Source organism: Chiloscyllium plagiosum, unplaced genomic scaffold (assembly GCF_037043375.1).
Source record: "Chiloscyllium plagiosum isolate Xiang-an unplaced genomic scaffold, Cpla_swu_hap1 HiC_scaffold_32, whole genome shotgun sequence".
Taxonomy (NCBI): Eukaryota; Metazoa; Chordata; class Chondrichthyes; order Orectolobiformes; family Hemiscylliidae; genus Chiloscyllium; species Chiloscyllium plagiosum.
Genome location: NW_028270170.1, coordinates 4,729,785 through 4,751,823, shown reverse-complemented (window position 1 = coordinate 4,751,823; position 22,039 = coordinate 4,729,785). Strand labels below are relative to the sequence as shown.

The 22,039-nt window shown below is 46.9% G+C and overlaps 1 protein-coding gene across 1 annotated transcript in view; it reads left to right on the top strand.

The window, feature by feature from the left end:
* Nucleotides 1-22,039, top strand: part of LOC122539733 (src kinase-associated phosphoprotein 1) — a 397,172-nt gene that overhangs the window by 281,933 nt on the left and 93,200 nt on the right. The window lies entirely within an intron of this gene.

Genomic DNA, 22,039 nt, shown 5'->3' with positions numbered 1-22,039 from the left:
CACTTCTGTTGTGGGCAAAATCTTAGAGAGAATTGTAAGGGATAGGATTTATGAACATCTGGATAGGAATAATGTGATCAAGGATAGTCAGCACGGTTTTGTGAAGGGCAGGTCGTGCCTCACAAACCTTATTGAATTCTTTGAGAAGGTGACTAAGGAGGTGGATGAGGGGAAAGCGGTAGATGTGTATATGGATTTTAGTAAGGCGTTTGATAAGGTTCCCCATGGTAGACTACTGCAAAAAATATGGAGGTATGGCATTGAGGGTGACTTGGAGGTTTGGATTAGGAGTTGGCAGAAGACTGGAGATTGGCAAATGTGGTGCCACTGTTTAAGAAGGGTGGTAAAGACAAGCCAGTGAACTATAGACCAGTGAGCCTGGTGTCGGTGGTGGGCAAGGTGTTGGAGGGAATCCTAAGGGACAGGATGTACATGTATTTAGAAAGGCAAGGACTGATTCGGGACAGTCAACATGGCTTTGTGCGTGGGAAATCATGTCTCACAAACTTGATTGAGTTTTTTGAAGAAGTAACAAAGAGGATTGATAAGGGCAGAGCAGTAGGTGTGATCTATATGGACTTCAGTATGGCGTTTGACAAGGTTCCCCACGGGAGACTGATTAGCAAGGTCAGAGCTCATGGAATACAGGGAGAACTAGCCATTTGGATACAGAACTGGTTCAAAGGTAGAAGACAGAGGGTAGTGGTGGAGGGTTGTTTTTCAGACTGGAGGCCTGTGACCAGTGGAGTGCCACAAGGATCGGTGCTGGGTCCTCTACTTTTTGTCATTTACATAAATGATTTGGATGTGAGCATAAGAGGTACAGTTAGTAAGTTTGCAGATGACACCAAAACTGGAGGTGTAGTGGACAGTGAAGAAGGTTACCTCAGATTACAACAGGATCTGGACCAGATGGGCCAATGGGCTGAGAAGTGGCAGATGGAGTTTAATTCCGATAAATGCGAGGTGCTGCATTTTGGGAAAGCAAATCATAGCAGGATTTATACATTTAATGGTAAGATCCTAGGGAGTGTTGCTGAACAAAGAGACCTTGGAGTGCAGGTTCATAGCTCCTTGAAAGTAGAGCCGCAGGTCGATAGGATAGTGAAGAAGGTGTTTGGTATGCTTTCCTTTATTGGTCAGAGTATTGAGTACAGGAGTTGGGAGGTCATGTTGCGGCTGTACAGGACATTGGTTAGGCCACTGTTGGAATATTGCGTGCAATTCTGGTCTCCTTCCTATCAGAAAGATGTTGTGAAACTTGAAAGGGTTCAGAAAAGATTGACAAGGATGTTGCCAGGGTTGGAGGATTTGAGTTCTAGGGAGAGGCTGAACAGCTTGGGGCTGTTTTCCCTGAAGCGTCAGAGGCTGAGGGGTGACCTTTTCAGCATTAAACTCCATTTGCCACCTCTCAGCCCAGCTCTGCAGATTATCTATGTCCCCCTGTGACCTGCAACATCCTTCAGCACTATCCACAACTCCACCGACCTTAATGTCATCTGCAATTTTACTAACCCATCCTTCGACACCCATTTATAAAAACAGCAGTGGCCCCAAAATAGATCCTCGCAGCACACCACTGGTAATTGAACTCCAGGATGAACATTTCCCATCAGCCACCACCCTCTGTCTTCTTTCAGCTAGCCAATTTCTGATCTAAACTGCTACACCACCCTCAATCCCATGCCTCCATATTTTGTGCAATAGCCTACCATGGGAAACCTTATCCAACACCTTACTGAAATCCAGAGATACCACATTAACAGCTTTACGCTCATCCACTGTTTGGTCAGTATCTCAAAGAACTCAATATGATTAATGAGGCACCTATGCTTCACAAAACCGTGTTGACTATACCTAATCAACATATTCCTCTCTTGATGATTAAAAATCATATCTATTATAACCTTTTCTAACACTTTACCCACAACCGAAGTAAGGCTCACTGGTCTATAATTTTCAGTGTTGTCTTTAATTCCCCTCTTGAACAAGGGGACAACATTTGTTATCCCTCCAGTCTTCTGGCACCATTCCTGTCAACAATGACGACATAAAGATCAAAGCCAAAGGCTCTCTAATCTCCTCCCTGGCTTCCCAGAGGATCCCTGGATAAATCCCATCCGGCCCAGGGGACTTAATCAATTTTCAGAATTGCTAACACCTCCCCCCGTGAACCTCAATCCCGTCTAGTCTCGTAGCCTGTATCTCCGTATTCTCCTCAGCAACATTGTCTTTTTCCAGTGTGAATACGGATGGAAAGTATTCATTTCGTGCTTCCCCATCTTCACGGATTCTATGCACAACTTTCCACTACTATCCTTGATTGGCCCTAATCCTTCTCTAATCATTCTTTTATTCCTGACGTATCTATCAAAAACGTTAGGGTTTTCTTTGATCCTACCTGCCAACGACTTCTCATGCCCCTCCTGGCTCTTCTGAGCTCTCTCTTTTGGTCTTTCCTGGCTAACTTGTAACTCTCAAGTGCCCTAACCGAGCCTTCACGTCTCATCGTAACATAAGCCTCCTCCTTCCTCTTGACAAGAGATTCAACTTCTTTCGTAAACCACGGCTCCCTCACTCAATCACTTCCTTCCTGCCTGACAGGTGCTGACATACCAAGGACACGCAGTAGCTGTTCCTTGAACAAGCTCCACATTTAAGACCATAAGACATAGGAGTGGAAGTAAGGCCATTCGGCCCATCGAGTCCACTCCGCCATTTAATCATGGCTGATGGGCATTTCAACTCCAGTTACCTGCATTCTCCCCGTAGCCCTTAATTCCTTGTGACATCAAGAATTTATCAATCTCTGCCTTGAAGACATTTAGCATCCCAGCCTCCACTGCACTCCGCGGCAATGAATTCCACAGGCCCACCACTCTCTGGCTGAAGAAATGTCTCCGCATTTTTGTTCTGAATTTACCCCCTCTAATTCTAAGGCTGTGCCCACAGGTCCTAGTCTCCTCGCCTAATGGAAACAATTTCTTAACATCCACCCTTTCCAAGCCATGTATTACCTTGTAAGTTTCTATTAGATCTCCCCTTAACCTTCTAAACTCCAATGAGTACAATCCCAGGATCCTCAGCCGTTCCTTGTATGTTAGACCTACCATTCCAGGGATCATCCGTGTGAATCTCCGCTGGACACGCTCCAGTGCCAGTATGTCCCTCCTGAGGTGTGGGGCCCAAGACTGGACACAGTACTCCAAATGGGGCCTAACCAGAGCTTTATAAAGTCTCAGTAGCTCAACGCTGCTTTTATATTCCAACCCTCTTGAGATAAATGACAACATTGCATTCGCTTTCTTAAATTTCAATTGTGCCCATCCCCTGCAGTTTCCTTTTCCAACCCATGCATCCTAAATCTTGCTTAATCACATCATAATTGCCTTTCCCCCAGCAATAACTCTGGTCCTGCAGTATATACCTATCCCTTTCCATCACGCAAGTAAACATTACTGAATTGTGGTCACTATCACCAAAGTGCTCACCTACCTCCAAATCTAACACTTGGCTAGGTTCATTACCCAGTACCAAATCCGACGTGGCCTCGTCCCTGGTTGGCCTGTCTACATACTGTCAAAAAACCATCCTGCACACATTGGACAAAAACTGACCCATCTAAACTATTCGAACTATCGTATTTCCAGTCAATATTTGGAAACTTAAAGTCCTAACAACTAACCTGTTACTTTCGCTCCTACCTAGAATTATCTTTGCTATCCTACCTTCTACATCTCTCGAACTATTCGGAGGCCTATAGAAAACTCCCAACAGGGTGACCTCTTTAGATTTAGATTAGATTTAGATTACTTACAGTGTGGAAACAGGCCCTTCGGCCCTACAAGTCCACACCGCCCCGCCGAAGCGCAACCCACCCATACCCCTACACTTACCCCTTACCTAACACTACGGGCAATTTAGCATGTCCAATTCACCTGACCTGCACATCTTTGGACTGTGGGAGGAAACCGGAGCACCCGGAGGAAACCCACGCAGACACGGGGAGAACGTGCAAACTCCACACAGTCAGTCGCTTGAGGCGGGAAACGAACCCGGGTCTCAAGCGCTGTGAGGCAGCAGTGCTAACCACTGTGCTACCGTGCCGCCCACCGTGCTCTCCTTTCCTGTTTCTAACCTCAGCCCATACTACCTCAGTAGACAAGTCCTCAAACGTCCTTTCAGTCACTGTAATACTGCCCTTGACTGACAATGCCACACCTCCCCCATCTTCTCCTCTCTTACTGAAACATCGAAACCCTAGAACCTGCAACAACCATTTCTGATTCTGCTCTATCCCATGTCTCTGAAATGGCCACAACATCGAAGTCTCAGGTACCAACCCATGCTGCAAGTTCACCCACCTTATTCCGGATGCTCCTGGCGTTGACGTAACACAGCGAGTGACCCTTACCCTCCTGAATAAACACTGACTCTGTACAGTTACACAGTGACCCTTACCCTGCTGAATAAACACTGACTCTGTACAGTTGCACAGTGATTGACCCTTACCCAGCTGAATAAACCCTGACTCTATACAGTTACATAGCGAGTGACCCTGACCTTGCTGAATAAACATTGATTCTGTACAGTAACACATTTACCTTTACCCTGCTGAATAAACATTGATTCTGTACAGTTATACAGTGAATGACCCTTACCCTGCTGAATAAATACTGACTCTGTACAGTTACACAGTGAGTGACCCTGACCCTGCTAATTAAACACTGTCTCTGTACAGTTACATAGTGAGTGACCCTTACCCTGCTGAATAAACACTGACTCTGTACAGTTACACAGCGAGTGACCCTTACCCTGCTGAATAAACCCTGACTCTGTACAGTTACACTGTGGGTGACCTTTGCCCTGAACATTCACATGTTCGTACACACGCTTGCACACACACACGCTTGCACACATTTTGTGTGCTGTCCATTCAGACACGCAGTACATGCTTCTGGAATCAGACAGGCTGGTTCTTTAAAGGAGTTTTGTGGTTGGTCTTGTTGAGAAGGATGGCAGGAAGAGGAGTGGATGAAGGTTTGCGGGAAGGGACAGTGTGAGAGTTTGGGCTGGTCCGAGCAGAGTTGGCCTTTTGGGAACAACGTTTCCTCACCAATACTGCAGAGACCGGCACTGAGCACGTTGATCCTGACAGGTCACATTCATCACCAGAAGGTAGTTATGTTCTGCTGGTGAATTATATCCACTTAATTAAGATATTATTGTTCTAGATGAAGTGCTTAATTTTTGAGTGGCAGAAGTTGGCGTGACTCTGTTGTACAGACTGTCTGTGAGCGGCTGGTGCAGCAGGTAATTCAAGACAGTACAAAATGGATGCAAAAATAAGCTTGCAGACTAGTTGTCTTAATATCTATAAATCTAGGTCAGTATTATAGACTATTACTGCCTTCCCCAGAGAGATTTCCAGTAAAAGCGAAAATGAAGTCCCTTTGGGGGCTGTGATAGATACAGCTGATGAGAAACTGCTGAGCAGCCATGGGATGGAGACATCCTTATAAAACTCCACCTAATAACGTGACCTGTTTTCTGTCAAAGAGACATTCAATTGAAGCACAACACTCCAGCCTCACAGCATATACACCCTGAAATGTGGTGTTAATAGATTGGTGTGCCCTGAATTTGAATTTGGAAAACTCTCTTAAGCAGGGAATTGCTGATTTTTTTTTTAAAATCTCACTGAGCAAGCTTTGCACATGCTCAATGCACGTTTGTGTGAAATTCCTTTTGTCTGCCGCTTTAATGGAGATATTGACCCTATTAAATGAGCAAGTGAAGGGATTCAGTGGAAACACATAATCGTTACGGCAATGTGCAATTATATAGAACCTTTAACATAATAAAATATCCCAGGGGCTACATACGCAGTGATTATCAAAAATAAATTTGACAGCTAGCTACCTAAAGAGATGGTCAGACATGTGAGTCAAGGTTCAGGCCACGAAGTTGATTGTAATAAGAAGCATCTTCAAGGGGAGAGAAAGAGAGAACACGGTGAGAGAGGGAATGCCAGAGCTGGGAGTCCAGGATGGTGGATGGTACAGCTCCCACTGTTGGAAGCAGGAGGTTACTAGTTGCCCTGAGACTGGCCAAGTGATGTTTCCTATCTCTGAGTGGCTGGAAGAGCAGCAGCTTTTGGAAGTGAAGGCGTTCTGTGAAACTGTATGAGGATTGCTGGAGCAATCTCCCCGGGCGATCCAGCTCACTGACACAATGGTGGGGTTGGGGGGGTCCCTGTGTGGGGCAGAATATGGGAACCTCATTTTCACTTCACCGTGATGTCATGTGAGCTTGAACATACGTGCACATTAAATTCCTAATCTAACAGAAGCATTGCCCCATTTTGTGAAATCACCATCGGTACATATAATTGGTACCACACTAAGGGAGGCCATTGGACCCATCATGTTCCTGCTAGCCCTCTGTAGGACCAACGCAGCTTGTCCCTCTCCCGTGCCTTTTCCTTGTAGCCCTGCAAATTGTTTCTCCGCTGTTAATGATCCAATTCCCTGAGAGGTTCAGTTGAACCTGTCTGTACCACACTCTCCCTCAGGTCGGAGCCACACGTAGCACAAAAGCATTTTCCTCATCTCGTCATGATGTCGTTTGATAATCATCTTCAATTGGAAGCTTTAAACCTCCTGCCTGTTGGGACATGTTCTTTTCAAATCTGTCTGGGACCCTCCTCTCGAGGTCAACGGTCAGATCTCCTCTTAATCTTCCCAGTTCCAAAGATATTCACACAATGGAATTGGATAAATACTTGAAAAACTGAACAGGGCAATGGGAAATAATTGCACTCCCTCAGCACTGACCCTCCGGCAGTGCGGCACTCCCTCAGCACTGACCCACCGACAGGGCCCACTCCCTCAGCACTGACCCTCCGACAGTGCGGCACTCCCTCAGCATTGACCCTCCGACAGTGCGGCGCTCCCTCAGCACTGACCCTCCGACAGCGTGGCATTCCCTCAGCACTGACCCTCCGACAGTGCGGCACTCCCTCAGCACTGACCCTCCGACAGTGCGGCGCTCCCTCAGCACTGACCCTCCGACAGTGCGGCACTCCTTCAGCACTGACCCTCCGACAGTGCAGCAGCGTTCCCTCAGCACTGACCCTCCGACAGTGCAGCACTCCCTCGCCACTGACCCTCCACAGTGCGGCACTCCCTCAGCACTGACCCTCCGACAGGGCCCACTCCCTCAGCACTGACCCTCCGACAGTGCGGCACTCCCTCAGCACTGACCCTCCGACAGGGCCCACTCCCTCAGCACTGACCCTCCGACAATGCGGCACTCCCTCAGCACTGACCCTCTGACAGCGTGGCATTCCCTCAGCACTGACCCTCCGACAGTGCGGCACTCCCTCAGCATTGACCCTCCGACAGTGTGGCACTCCCTCAGCACTATCCCTCCGATAGTGCAGCAGCGTTCCCTCAGCATTGACCCTCCGACAGAGCGGCTCTCCCTCAGCACTGGCCCTCCGACAGTGCGGCGTTCCCTCAGCACTGACCTTCCGACAGTGCAGCATTCCCTCAGCACTGACCTTCCGACAGTGCAGCGTTCCCTCAGCACTGACCTTCCGACAGTGCGGCATTCCCTCAGCACTGACCCTCCGACAGTGCAACACTCCCTCAGCACTGGATCATTTGCTGTGGGATAGGAATTGAACTCAGAACCTGCTGGCTCAGAGATGCTAATATTGGCCATCATTCCCTATTTGGTTTGATTTTTCTATCTCTGTTCCAATAGCTATGATCACTCCTGATCCAACAGATTTGCAACCAATTCCTGGATTCCTGGTCTGCAGCTCTGAAATCAGTAGAGCACAAGGCTGATGGCTTTTCCCAGCGAGGAGCACGTAGGAGCAGATGATGCTGCAAATACAGTATTACTGTGAGGCAGGACTATCCCCTGAGATTTGATGACCATAAACTCATAAATTTCAACATCTTTGAAAGAGGGTCCCATATTGTGACTTAACTGATTGGCTTTTCCAAGATAACACACTGTACTGAGAATGTAAACTGCACCAGCCACATTGCCAATCATCCATCCTCACCGCTGAGCTCTCTCAACTCTGTTGGCTCCTAGTATGGCAAAACTTCTAATTTTAATTATTTCATCGTTTGTTTTTAAATCCCTCTGTTCACTTCCTGTGTCTATATCTGGCCTTACATTTAAAAAAGCTGTGTCTTTTGTCACCTGTTCTAATATGTTTGCCTTAGTAACACATTTTACCTCACAAAACCCCTGTAAAAGATCTTTGGAATGTTTTGCTGCGATATTGGTGCTGCATAAATGCAGGTTGTGGTTGTTGTAATCTATCCTGGAATTTTATGCTGCTGGATAATCCACAGGTTTGGAATAATAATCCAAGAGCACAAGTTGCAAATTGGAGGTGGCACTTTGGGAGTTTAAATCTAGTGATAAAAAATATCTGTATTTGCAAAAAAAATCTAACTGCTTCTGGGATGAAGACCTTTTGCAGTGTGACCCAACCCTACACTAACATGATTCAGTCTTCAATGAAGGCTCTCATACACCACCCACTGCCACTTTCTCAGGGAAATACCAGCCTTGCCCTGGATGCCAATCTCCCAAATTTCCTTCAGCTGACTTCTGGTATGATTCTTCCTGCTTCGTTTTGGCAAAAATGCTTCATTGTCAGAGCACGATATGAAATCATGATGCAGTGGGAAGCACTTCAGGGATACCGTCAAGGTCTCACTGGGAAAGTGCAGCATTCCCACTGTCTCCTGGGAATCACTGGCCCCAGACCATCCAAAGTGGGGGAAGAGCATCCAGGAAGGCGTCAAGCGCTTCGAGACTTGCCATCGGGAAAAAGCAGATGCCAGGGAAAACAGCGAAAGGCGTGCACTGCTACACCCACCCCATCCAATGACCACCGCCTGCCCCATCCATCCTCTCCCCATGGCCACCGCCTGCCCCACCCACCCCCTCCCCATGGCCACCGCCTGCCCCACCCACCCCCCCTTACCATGATCACCTGCCCCATCCACCCCCTCCCATGACCACCGCCTGCCCCATCCACCCCCTCCCATGACCACCGCCTGCCCCATCCACCCCCTCCCCATGACCACCGCCTGCCCCATCCACCCCATCCCCATGACCACCGCCTGCCCCACCCATCCCCCTCCCCATGATCACCGCCTACCCCACCCACCCCCTCCCATGACCACCACCTGCCCCATCCACCCCCTCCCCATGACCACCGCCTGCTCCATCCACCCCCTCCCCATGACCACCGCCTGCCCCATCCACCCCCTCCCCATGACCACCGCCTGCCCCATCCACCCCCTCCCCATGACCACCGCCTGCCCCACCCATCCCCCTCCCCATGATCACCGCCTACCCCACCCACCCCCTCCCATGACCACCACCTGCCCCATCCACCCCCTCCCCATGACCACCGCCTGCCCCACCCACCCCCTCCCCATGACCACCACCAGCCCCAAGTATCACAGAGCGTGCATAGGCCCAATGGTCTGTACAGCCACCTACAAACTCACTCTGAGAGTGGGAGAGGGTCATCCACATCTGTGAGGGACTACCGATGATGAGGGGAGACCGGGAGGAAAATTTTCCCCTTGCTGGATGGATCAAAGCCCAGGAGGTGTCAATTTAAGATAAGGGGCAGTAGGTCTAGAAGGGGAGGTGAGGAAAAACATCTCCATTCAGAGAGTGGTGGGAATCCGGAACGTGCTGCCTGTACGTGTGGGAGAGGCAGACACCTCATCACATTGAAAAGGTATTTAGATATCAAGGCAAAAAACACGATAGGCCAAGGCTTGGAAAAGGGAGTGAGTTTTGACCAGCACGGACCAGTGGGCCAAAGGGCCTTTTCCTGTGCTGTAGGCCTCAAATACTCCATGACATTTGTTTGTTCAGCTTCGGAAAAGGTTTGGGAATGTGTGGTGTAGTGATTGTAATGAGGTCAGCCAGGTGGACCTCTTAGAATAGGAGTTCCCTGACTGGGGCTGCTAATCTGGTCCAATCAGGGAGCCCTGGCTGACAGATATAAACAGGAATGTCAGAACTTCTGCTCCGTCTTGGAGCTAGCTCTGTGCTGTCTAGGTCAGTGTCATGTACTGAGCATGACTTGCTATTGGGATACCGGCCTCTGGAATTGTTTCATGTGGCGTTGTGTTTGAGTTTTCATAGTTGGGAATTTGTCACATTTCTTTCATTTGTAGCAGTAAATGGTGGAAGTCTGGGAGTGTTTGTTCCCAATGCAAGAATTGGTGTAACCATTAAAAATGTCCCCCTGTGATTGATCTACATGTTCACAGTTACATACGGGAGATCAGGCCCCTCATGAAAAGCAGTCTGTTGCCAACCACAAGATGTCTTGGATTTTTCTTAAAACCATTAACTCTGAAAATGTGTACAGCCTTCGACCAGAACATTTAGGAACAAGTGCTATGGTTGGATGTGTGCAGGAGAAAAAGGGCAGTTCTTGATGAGAGCTCAGAGTTGGGCAAATGGCAGTAACACGCAAAGGGTCCATTAAAACAGCGGGGAAAGGACCTGTTCAAAATTCCAAATATACTCAGCACTTTGAAGGCTGCTCTCAAGGGCCCCCCCCAAATCTGCTCACAGTTCTTTGGATCTTCTTTATGTTTGTTCATATAACACGGTGTGTTGTTACTGGGTATGAGTTTAAAAGCCAACACTCCAATGGCGATGGAGTGGTGCTTCGGAGCCCGGGACCCGTCACCTACATCCATTTTTCAATTAGTTTCTTTTCATTCTTTTTCTGTCTTCTCTTGTTTTCTTTACCTCTTTTATCTTATTTTGATTACCTCGATTGTGGTGACAGCATCAGTGGTGGTGCTGGGTTCCTGGCGGATTCTGTGTCATTAACGCAGTCCTAGCACCAACTCACAGCTGAGGTGAGTTGGGGGTTCCCGGTGCAGAGTCATGGTGGAGGAGGGGGCTTTGGGCCCAGTACGAGACCCAGCAGCAGCGGCTGGATTGGCGAGGTGGCAGGCTCATGGCAATGGCATGACATTGGACCAGTGTGGTACCCAGTGGCACTGGTGAGATCTGCATTGGTGAGGTCCATTGAGCATGTGAGGGCATTGGTGGAGGGAAGGTGGTGCTGAAGAGTTCCAGTGGGGACTCATGCTTGGTCATGAGGCCCATGGCCGATGTCGCCTTAACAAGACTTAACAAGATGGTCTGCACGGTCGGACACTATCTTTATTCTTCTTTGTTTACATTTCTATGTTTTGGTTTAATTTTCTGTGTTTTAGGATGGTGCCGGAGAGAAGCCACATCATCCAATACTTTTCACTGTATTCTGTAACAAGATACACGCAACAATAAATCAATAACTTTTGTGCATGTACACAAACACTCCACCTAGTGGTGGCATTGCCCACAAATGCCGCTTGGAAATTAATGGAGGCATAGGTCATGGTTAAAGTGCTGCGGTATTCTCAGGAAATTCTCTGCTTTTCTCCCCCTGTCTTTCCATGCTTTCAACTTGAGTCACTTTGCGTGGAAACCATTTCCTTCACATAGGAACAGATCTTTAATAAGTTGGACACTTTGCTGTGGCTCAGTGGGTAACACCCATTGTGAAAGATCTCATAGCACTGCTGGAGGAAGGGCACTTACTCATATCCCAAAATTAACACCAAAAACAGACTAACTGTTTGTTTCCTTAACTGTGGGACCTTGCTGTGTGCAAATTGGTTGCCCTCCATTACAAATGAACACCGTTCACAAAGTACATCATGAGCTAAAGAATGCTCTGAGGCAACTTGAGTTTGTGCTGTATTTAAATCCAAGTCTTCTTTGTCAGTGATTTTCAAATTAGGAGATAACCAGGAATGAGGAGGGGTTTCATTCCTGTCGAAAGCTCCAAGGGTCTGTGTTTAATGCTGATATGAGATTTCTACCCGTCCAAAAATAGATTAGTGGAACATTAGTGAAAAATGAGGTGAAGCCAGCTCATTAACATCATTAATGATAATGTTGTGCACTGGGTTGAAGCCGCACTCATATCAAAAGATGATTATTTAGTGAAGGGGAAGGTTCTGAATTATCACCACAATAGTCACTGGATGTGATGAGTAACAGAGGAGAGAGTAGTTATTGGTGGGCAGAACAATATTTCTATTAGTGGGAGCAGTTTCCCCCAGCAACTAAAAACTGAAGTCTCTCCTTAACTCAGACAAATGTGTTCCACACATTTCACCGTTTCCCTGACCAGGTGGGTGAGCTCTCTGTTGAACATTGCAGTGTCTACTGAGACCGGGCAGTCAGGTCCTGGCCGACAGCTTCCAACCAGCCCCAGGGGTGACAGTAACTGACTGAGCTAAACTCGACCACACTTTGCTTGAAACAAAATCTTCACTTGAAGTAAACGGTCGGCATTGCTGTTTGAAGGAAGCGGAAGTATCTTTTGAAGACTTCATCCTGCTGTACTTGCATTTATCTAGCACTTTTCACAACCTTGGGATCTCCCAAAATATTTGCAAATGATGAAGTGGCTTTTTAAAATGCCAACACTGTTGGAAGGCAGGAAATGTGGCAGCCAGTTTGTGCACAGCAAGATCCCATGAATATCTGTGCTGTTCTGACCAGATCACCTTTCTGTTGATGCACATGAATGACTGGAAGGCGTTGCCAGTGTGGCAGAAGCAGGTTGAACCAAGGCATTTCGAAGGGAATTAGATGGCAATTTGAAAAGGAACATAATGCAGGATTATGGGGAGGAGGGGGCAGGAGAACGGCACTAAATGAGCTGCTCATTTGGCAGGCTAGCACAGACATGCTGGACTGTATGGCCTCCTGCTGTGCTGTAAACAGTTCTGCAATCAACAGATTTTCTCCAGGCCAGAATCTCCTGCTATTCTTCAAAACAGTGTGGTCTTTTTTTACATCCAATAGAGAGCACAGCCAGCATCCTAGGATAAGACCTTATCTGAAAGACAGCACCTCTGACTTTGCAATACTTCATAGACCAGATGTTGTTGTTGTTAACAGCCCAGAAATCCAAATGGGCATGGTGCAGACCAAGTAAAAGGAACAAGGTGTTGGCAAACTGTCAAAAGCTCAGAGCCAAAGAATCTGAAATAAAAAGTGATAATCCTGTCCATTGGGTTAGTCGGTGCTGAGACATGTGGAATGTTGAAAGGGTTTTGCCAGTCTCCCAGTCTCCTAGTTATGTGAGGATCGGGAATGGGTTTCTGTGACTCAAAGTGAAGAATCCAACATTTCATTCACATCTTATTAATGATCATTTAAGGCAAAGATTTGAGTTTAAACAAAAAATACTAACTGTACAAAGATCTTGCAAAGATGCACTCCAAGATCTATCATTGACTTGTTTAAGAGAAGCCATGTTTTGGAAATCTGTGAACTTTTCTGGCAAAAACATCTGGACATAAAGATTCCTGAGGCTTCTGGGAGTGGGGAGAGGGGAACCTTCAGGGTCAGGTGACAAGTCCAGATCTGCACATGCTCCAAGACGTACTTGATTGGTCAATAGTATTCCCAAAACTGACGAGAGGTTGGGCAATTTGAAAAAGGCTCTGAGTGTTTTGATTTAGATAACTGTATATACGATTATTAAAAAAAATTCACAAACAGGAACCATAAGAATAATCAGCTTAATTAAACAGGCTGGTTCAGGGTGCCAGCAGACCAGATCCAGGGCCAAGGGGTCAAGGTTGAAGTGACGATACATTGAGGTTAGTTCCCCATTTACCAAGACTCCTCATTATGGCACACGGCAATGGAAAACTCAGTAGTTTGAACTTCTCTGTGATGACACCCTGGGGTCACATGGTGTGATGGTGAGATGTTATAATGATGAGACGTGCATGTCCCTGAGAATGCCTCATGTCATGTTGATTGTATCTTTTATTCTGTTGCTCTTTAATTTGCAAGAATCAGTGGTTAGCTCTGCTGCCTCACAGCACCAGGGTCCCAGGTTCGATTCCAGCCTTGGGTGACTGTCTGTGTGGAGTTTGCACGTTCTCCCCATGTCCGCGTGAGTTTCCTCCGGGTGCTCCGGTTTCCTCCAACAGTCCAAAGATGCGCAGGTCAGGTGAATTGGCCATGCTAAATTGCCCATAGTGTTAGGTGCATTAGTCAGAGGGAAATGGGTCTGGGTAGATTACTCTTCAGTGGGTCGGTGTGGACTGGCTGGGCCAAAGGGCCTGTTCCACACTGTAGGAAATCTAATCTAATCTAATAATAACCCTCCTTCATTTCCTTGGCCTCTTGCACATCCACAGTTTCCACAGTTTTGCCATTGGCAACCTCATGGGGGTCATCGCCTTAACTAAACTATTGATAACAACCATGTCTTGAACTTGGGCACTAAGATCTCGAATTCGCTCCCTAATCCTTCCCATTTATCTGTTTTTCTGTCTCTCTCACTTTCTTCTTTCAAGCTGCTCCTGAAAACCTACCACTTTGATTGACCATATGGTTGCCAGTCCTATTATGGCTTGATGTTATATCCTGAAAGGTCATCCTTCCGTGAAGTGGTCTGGCAGATTTTCACTATGTTGAAGGTGTTACATAAATGTAATTTGTTGTTGCATTTGCTGTTGCCGGCTCAAATGCTCCCATCCATTTATTTGATATTCGGTGCAGCTAGGGTGGACATGAGATTCCGTTCTGTTTCCCTAGTCATCAATAGATGAGCTGAGGTGATGACCCCATGTGACCCTGAACCCACCCTGTTTCCCCCTCAAAACCTTTTTAATCCTAATCACGCCTCACTCTCCACCTCTCTGCCACTTTATTATAGGGAAGTACAAGGTGTAAGGCTAAATATTCACCTTGCTGCAGAACCCAATGTTCCAGAGTTAACTTTTACCAAAGAAAGAGAGCTCTCACTTTGTCAGTAAATGTAAAGAACTCAAGGACGACTTAGAATATCACTTACAAAGAAAATGAGAAGTTTTTGCTGAATCATCACTGGCAGGCACGCGGATTGCTGGAAAGCCAGCACTTAGCAAGGGCTGTGCGGTGAGATTAACTTTCACTTTATTGAGAGGCAGACCCAGGAGAGTGCATGAGTTATAGGAGAAGTAATGCGATGGAAGTTTGTATCATTCCCGACGCGAGACCAGCAGGTGCCTTTGTTGAAACCAGTGTCTTTCTTTTCATATTTATCTCTGTTGCTCTGACCTGTAAAAGTCACTGCTCTGTCTGTTGCCTGCTGAGCTGGCCAATTGGGTGTGTGTGTGTGTTTTCCTGGTGATATATATAGAGGTTACACACTGGCCTTCATTCAGTGATTAGAAATGTCACTACTGAGTCCTGACGATCTGATGCTGCAATTTGTTACAAAGTAAAAATTCTTACCAACAGAGAAAGGTGATTAGATCCAACAGCCTGTCTCTCCTTGATAAATCTCAACCTATCGACTCACCTAAAGCCTGTTATGTGCTGCAACTCTGACATGGTACTGTTTAATGCATCTGTATAGAGTTCCTTTATTTACTACCTGAATGGAGAAGTTAATGCAGTCATTTTAAATACTGTTGTTAACACAGTATTCTGAGGAATTTCACAAGAATATAGTAATTGTTTGCTCACTGATATCACAGAATATATTCTTGGTTCCTGCCTCATGGAATATACATGAATAAAAAGCGACCTGATTAAAGCATCCAAGATTCTTAGGGGACTTGGCAGGGTAGATGTGGAGAGATTATTTTCCCTTGTGGTTGATGTTTGGAATTCTCTTCCACAAATGGCACTGGGATACTGGATCACATTTAATTTTAAATCTGAGATTGATACATTTCTGTTGGACGGTACATGTTGTTAGATCACAGATCAGCCCCGGTCTCACTGAATGGTGGAACAGTCTCAAGGGTCTGAATGACCTACTCCCCATGATCCTGCAAGAGTAGGACCAGAGGGCACCATCTCAGAATGAGGGGCCACACGTCTAAGACAGCGATGAGGAGAAATTTCTCCTCTTTGAGGAGAGTGAATCTGTGGAATTCTTTCCCGCAGAGGGCTGCCGAGGCTGGGGCATTAAATATATTCAAGGCTGAGAGAGAGGGTAACGGAGATAAAGCAGGAAAGTAGGGTTGAGGTTTATCAGCTCAACCATGATCTCATTCAATGGCAGAGTAGACTCGATGGGCTGAATGGCCTGCTTCTGCTTCAGTGTCTAATGAGCTTCTTCCCTTCTCTCCAGAAATAAAGTTTGCATTGTCAAGATATTTCGATTGAATTGTTTAATGTCCTTCCCTGTTAACTATCAGCATAACTTCATTAGTAGCAGCTTTCCCTCTCGCTTAGAGGGCACCTCAGCACCGACAGCAGTGAATAAACTAAACTGACTTCAGCGCGCTACAGAGGAGGTGCTGTATATTTGGAGGGCCCATCCACCCAATGGGTCAATACAGTAGAGCACTACCCCAAGCCTCAGGTCTGCATTCCAATGGGATACAGCAATGCAACACACAAAGAACTCAACACCATCCAGGCATGCTGACCTCTCGATTTGCTATCTCCATGATCTCCTCCCTTCCTTACTCACCCACTGAGGGGACCTACTGCAACGTCCTGGCCCCTGAGGTGAGTCACTGTTGCTATTTGCAGCTCTGCCTTCAACTGCCAGGAAGTCCTCCCTTAGGTTCCCTCTTTTGTGAGACACTTCTTAAAACCTCAAGTAAAAGCAAACTCCTTCCCCACCTACCTATTGTACTCTATGCTACTCTCTCCCCACCCCCAGGTGGAGATCTGATACAAACACCGAGAATGCTGGAGAAACTCAGCAAGTCCAGCAGCTTCTGTGAAGAGAGAATCAGGTTTCATGTCTCAAGGCCGTTACAACTCTTCTTCAAGACTGTTTAAGACCCAGTCTTTCAACCAACCATTCGGTCTCCTGTCCTCAAATCCCTTTGTGCACTTCAATGTCAAACGTTGTTCACTGTTTGGTGATAGAATTAGTGCAGGCACAATGGGCCGAGTGGCCTCCTGTGTCATCACAACTCCATGAAAACTTGTGTGAAGGGCTTTTTATTTTGGTGCCATACAATTGGGACTATCTTTGTTGTTGGTCCTGCTGTCGGACCCTCAGGCAGCAGCGACCACTTGATCAGTGACAATGACCAGGGAGTTCCATTGACAAGCAAGACACAAACATTCACCCTGGGCCTGGAATGAGAATTGGGATACAGAAGCAGAAGAAACTGTTGACAAATAGGACACTAACTCTGAAGAGAGTTGGCAGATCGGTCAGACCCTTCCTGTCCCGTTGAAACACACGTAGACGGCTCACCAATCACTGACCAGAGCTCAATCCTGTAAAGGTGACAATCTGCAGGATGGTCCATCTGACATCAGCCTTAATGCTGTGGCAACTTGTTAAAGCAGCCAATCCATCTGATAGTAGCTGGTAAAGGAAACTATGAAAGTTGTCAGGATGAGGGAGAATGGAAAGCTACTAGTCCTGATGGAATGCCAAGAAGAGAGATTGGCACAAAGTTCTAACTCAACGGCTTAATTGGCCTGTCAGCGAGTGCAGAGATTAGATCCTTTAGAATCTTTACTAGCTCAGTGCTGCTATCCCACACACTGGAAATGGAGTCGCTATAGCCAGGAAATATGTTGGGAATCTCCCTCTGATTCTTTGCCCAGAAGATTATCTGTAGGTTGCTCATCAATCATTGTTTTTAGAAAGTCTACATGAGGAACTCAGAGCAGCCATTAATATGCTGTTTGTCACATGACAGACGCAAAAAAAATGTAATGGATAGATTTCATCGGCCTGACCGAAGTCCTTGACAAGAGCGAAAGCCTTGGATCCTGAAATCTGCTGTTGGGGTTTTGATGTTCTGTAAATTAGGATCATGTGGGTTTGAGCAGCTGTCTGTTTGAATCCTCAGGAAGGGAACATTGTTGGGCAAAGCATTTTGAACAAACTCATGAGAGGGTTTCAACAGGAAATTGATGAGGGGTTTTCAACTGAAAGGCATGCAAGAATCCACCTACAAGATACACATCAAAAATTCACTGAGCCTCCCCAGACACCACCTTTGAAACCCCCAACTGTTGGTATCTAGAAGGACGAGGGCAGCAGATACATGGGAACACCACAACTTTAAGATACTTGCATACTTACAACTGCCCCTCCATGTCACTCCCCGTCCTGACTTGGAAACATATCACCGGTCAAAACCTGGTGCTCCCTCTCTAACAGCATTGTAGGTCTCCTACACCAAGTGCACTGCATGAAGGCAGGTCAATACCACCCCTGCAAGGGGCAACTAGGGGTGAGCAATAAATGCTGGCCCCAGCCAGTGACACCCATGTCCAACAAATCAATTTTTAAAAATGCAACTGAACAACATCGTGGGCCGAAGGGCCTGTTCTGTGCTGTATTGTTCTATGTTCTATGTTCTAATGATCAGGAACCAAAAGCTTTGCTAATTTTTCATGCCCGATCCCAGGACTCTCAGCCTCCTTACACTCGAAGAGTGGTGGAAACAGGTTTACAGATACATTTCAGAAATAAAACTAGGGGGATACTTGAGAAGAAACATTTTGTGCGCAAAAATTAGGAACAGGAGGAGGTCACTCAGCCCTCGACCCATTGTGCTATTATATAGCTTTCAGAGAGACAGAGGGAGAGAGTAGAAATCGGATAGCTCTTTCAAATACCTGGCATCTATACGATGGGGTGGTACGGTGGCTCACAGCGCCAGGGACCTGGGTTTGATTCCCGTCTTGGGCAACAGTCTGTGTGGAGTCTGCACATTCTCCCCGTGTCAGTGTGGGTTTCCTTCTGGTTTCCTCTCTCAATCCAAAGATGGGCAGGTTAGGGTGAATTGCCCATAGCGTTCAGAGACGTACAGGTGAGGTGCATTAGTCAGGAGTAAATGTGGAGTAATAGGGAGGGGTGAATGGGTCTGGGTGGGTTACTCTTTGGCGGGTTGATGTGGACTTGTTGGGCTGAAGGGCTGTTTCTCCACTGTAGGGTCCCTATGATTCCCCACGGATGAATGGTTTCTGTAGTGCATTATTCTATGAAAAGTGATAGCTAAACTGAAGTAATAAAGTGCACCATGATAATATATCAATGTGCCTAGCTGTGTGAACAGCTTTAAGATACCAGCATACCTCACTGGGTTGATTACTGTATCAAAATATTTACCCCCTCGAAATATGCATCCTCGAACTGTGCCAATATGAGGGAGTGTCGTTCGTGGAATGCCGCAGATCAGGGTTGAGTAATGTTGAGAGTGATAACCTGTGGTTCTTCCACTCAGTTACCTCGAGGCTGTTGAGACGTGGCAGAGTTTACACTTCTCGGATGTTTTATCTCCCGTTATCTAGCCATCAATGTCAGTCTCCTTCAGTGCCCTAGCCCCGACAGGATGGCATCTGAGCCACTAGTGACCTGCAGCACCTGGGTCTGCCCCAGCAGCATCTGCAAGAAGGAACAAGAGAAATGTCAGGTCAATCTCTCTATCTGCTTCCATGGTGTCGATTGAGGGAGGAATCTCAGACAGGATGACCAGAAACCTCCCTCCTCGCTCATCTTTCAGCAAGGCGCATGCAACAACTAACACAGAGTCTTCGAGCCATAGAGATGTACAGCGTGGAAACAGACCCTTCGGTCCAACCCGTCCATGCCGACCAGATGTCACAACCCAATCTAGTCCCACTTGCCAGCACCCGGCTAAAGCCTTGAACTGTTTCATCCATAGTTCAGCTCTCCCACAGTGACACTCAATAGCATTAGCCTCAAAGCGCCAGGGACCCAAGTTTGATTCCAGCCTCGGGTGACTGTCTTTGTGGAGTTTGCACATTCTCCCCGTGTCTGCGTGGGTTTCCTCCAGGTGCTCCAGTTTCCTCCTACAATCCAAAGATGTGCAGGTTAGGTGGATTGTGTGCTACATTGCATAGGGTTAAGCAATGTGTAGGTTAGTTGCGTTAGTCGGGGCAAATGTAGAGTAAGAGGGTAGGGGAATGTATTTGGGTGGGTTACTGTTCGGAGGGTCAGTGTGAACTTGTTGGGCTGAAGGGCCTGTTTTCACACTGTAGGACTCTATGATTCCATGAACTCCTCGTTTGGTGGTTACTCCTTCAACTGGCCAAGGTCCCTGGATCTGGGACTTTCTCCCTGAACTCTCCATCTCTCTCCACTTCCCTTTTGTACCCCTGGAACTCCAGCCTGACTCTGAATAAGTCACTCGGTCCCTCATTGCACTGACTCCTTTCCTGAGCTTCCTGTTTCTGAGGGTAGACCACGCCCGGGAATGGTTTATGTTGGGATCGGAAGACAAAACCACTGGAGTAGAGTGATGCGAAGTGAACAAGAGGCCAGAGCTGGAGAAACACAGACATTTCCAGAGGGTGTGTAGGGGCTGGAGAAAAGGGCACAGATGGGGGAGAAGGGCTGCCGATGGATTTGAAAATAAGAGCAACAGTTTGAAATTACCCAACTCAGATGGTTGGAAGATGCTGAGAGTAATTTTCACTTCGAGCGGAGCAGAGGACTGACTTCAGGCTCGAAATGTGCTGCCTGATATTCCCCGTCAGTGGCTTCAGTGCAAGTGGGCAGTGTACTAATGTGATGGAAATGGGCAGAGGATTGGGGCACAGCTTTTTCTGTGCCCACACAGTGTGAGAATTACACCCACAAAAGGGAATCGGGAAGTGAACTGTCAAAATAAATGACAGGATCCCAACAGGAGGGAGTCTGGGAACAAATCAGCTAAAGGTGTATCATTGGACCAAAGGCAGAAATCTCCCAGAATGAGGAAACCCTGGAGAAACTCAAAAAAGTCTGGCAGTGCAGTCAGAGATGGTAGTTGCTAATAGCATTAGTGGGTTAAAGATAAGCTGGATAAGCACCTGACGAGAAAAGGAATGAAAGGATATTGTGTTAGGGTTAGATAAAGAGTGAGAGGAGGAGAAGGAGGCTCATATGAAGCCAGTGAGCCACATCGATTAGATGGGCCAAATGGCCTCTTGCTGTGCTGGAAATGCTATGTAATTCTACACAAACTGAAGGTACATCCTTCCCAGTGAAAGATCTGTTGGCTGGTCTCACTCGCACTGAGCTCTCGAGAAATTTTCTGTCCTCGGTTCTGTCCTCAAAGATTCCAAATCCCCCACCCCAGGGGAGGGAGAAATCCCTTCCTCCCAGGAAGTACTTTGCTACATCAGCTTGGTTCGGATTTTATTTTAAACCTCGTTCTCGACTCACCCACCAGAAGAAATAGTTTCAACCCTCAATTGTTTAATCACCTTAAAGCCTTAGTTTAATTTCTTCTGCTGGAGGGTGATTGCACATTTGATGTGCAGCACCATGGTGATGATCCTCCGAGCAGGACCGGGTGGGTCAGTGCAACCTCAGAACAGTGGCTACAGTCACGAGCTGAGCAGAACCAGCAATCCTTCGCTCACATTTATTCAAAGTCAATTTTAATCAGGTTATGTACGTTCATGAGCAGCTCCAGTCCAAAACCTGATTTGTTTTAAAGAGATCTGCTTTACAGCCTCGCCTTCCCCAGGGTCTGCTCTGAGACTGACTCAACGGGGTTCAGATCAAATTTATACATCAGCACAGATGCCTGAGCTGATTTGAATTGATTTCCATTGGAAAGGAACGCAAGGTGTAGAGGACAGGATGTATAGGAAGTAATAAAAAAAATGCTTGGAGGTTAAAAAAGAACTTTGTTTCAATAGTTTTGTGGGAAGGCTTCACTAACGTGCTTCCCTGTGAATAAGCCTCCCGGATAATATTTTTCTATATAAGGACTCATTGAAATTCTGTTTCAAAGAAAAATACTCTCCTGACCGGTCTACCAGCTTAGATCCTGCAAAAGCTCTAACTCATCTACACTGCTGCTGCCTGAGCTGACACTGCACCAAGTCCTGTTTGCTGATGCTTTCTGATCTGTGTTGGCCCCCAGTCTGACAATGCCTTCATTTCCATTCTCATTGATGATGGTTTTCACATTCTGCCACTGTCCAGCTCTCTGAGATCATGGCATTT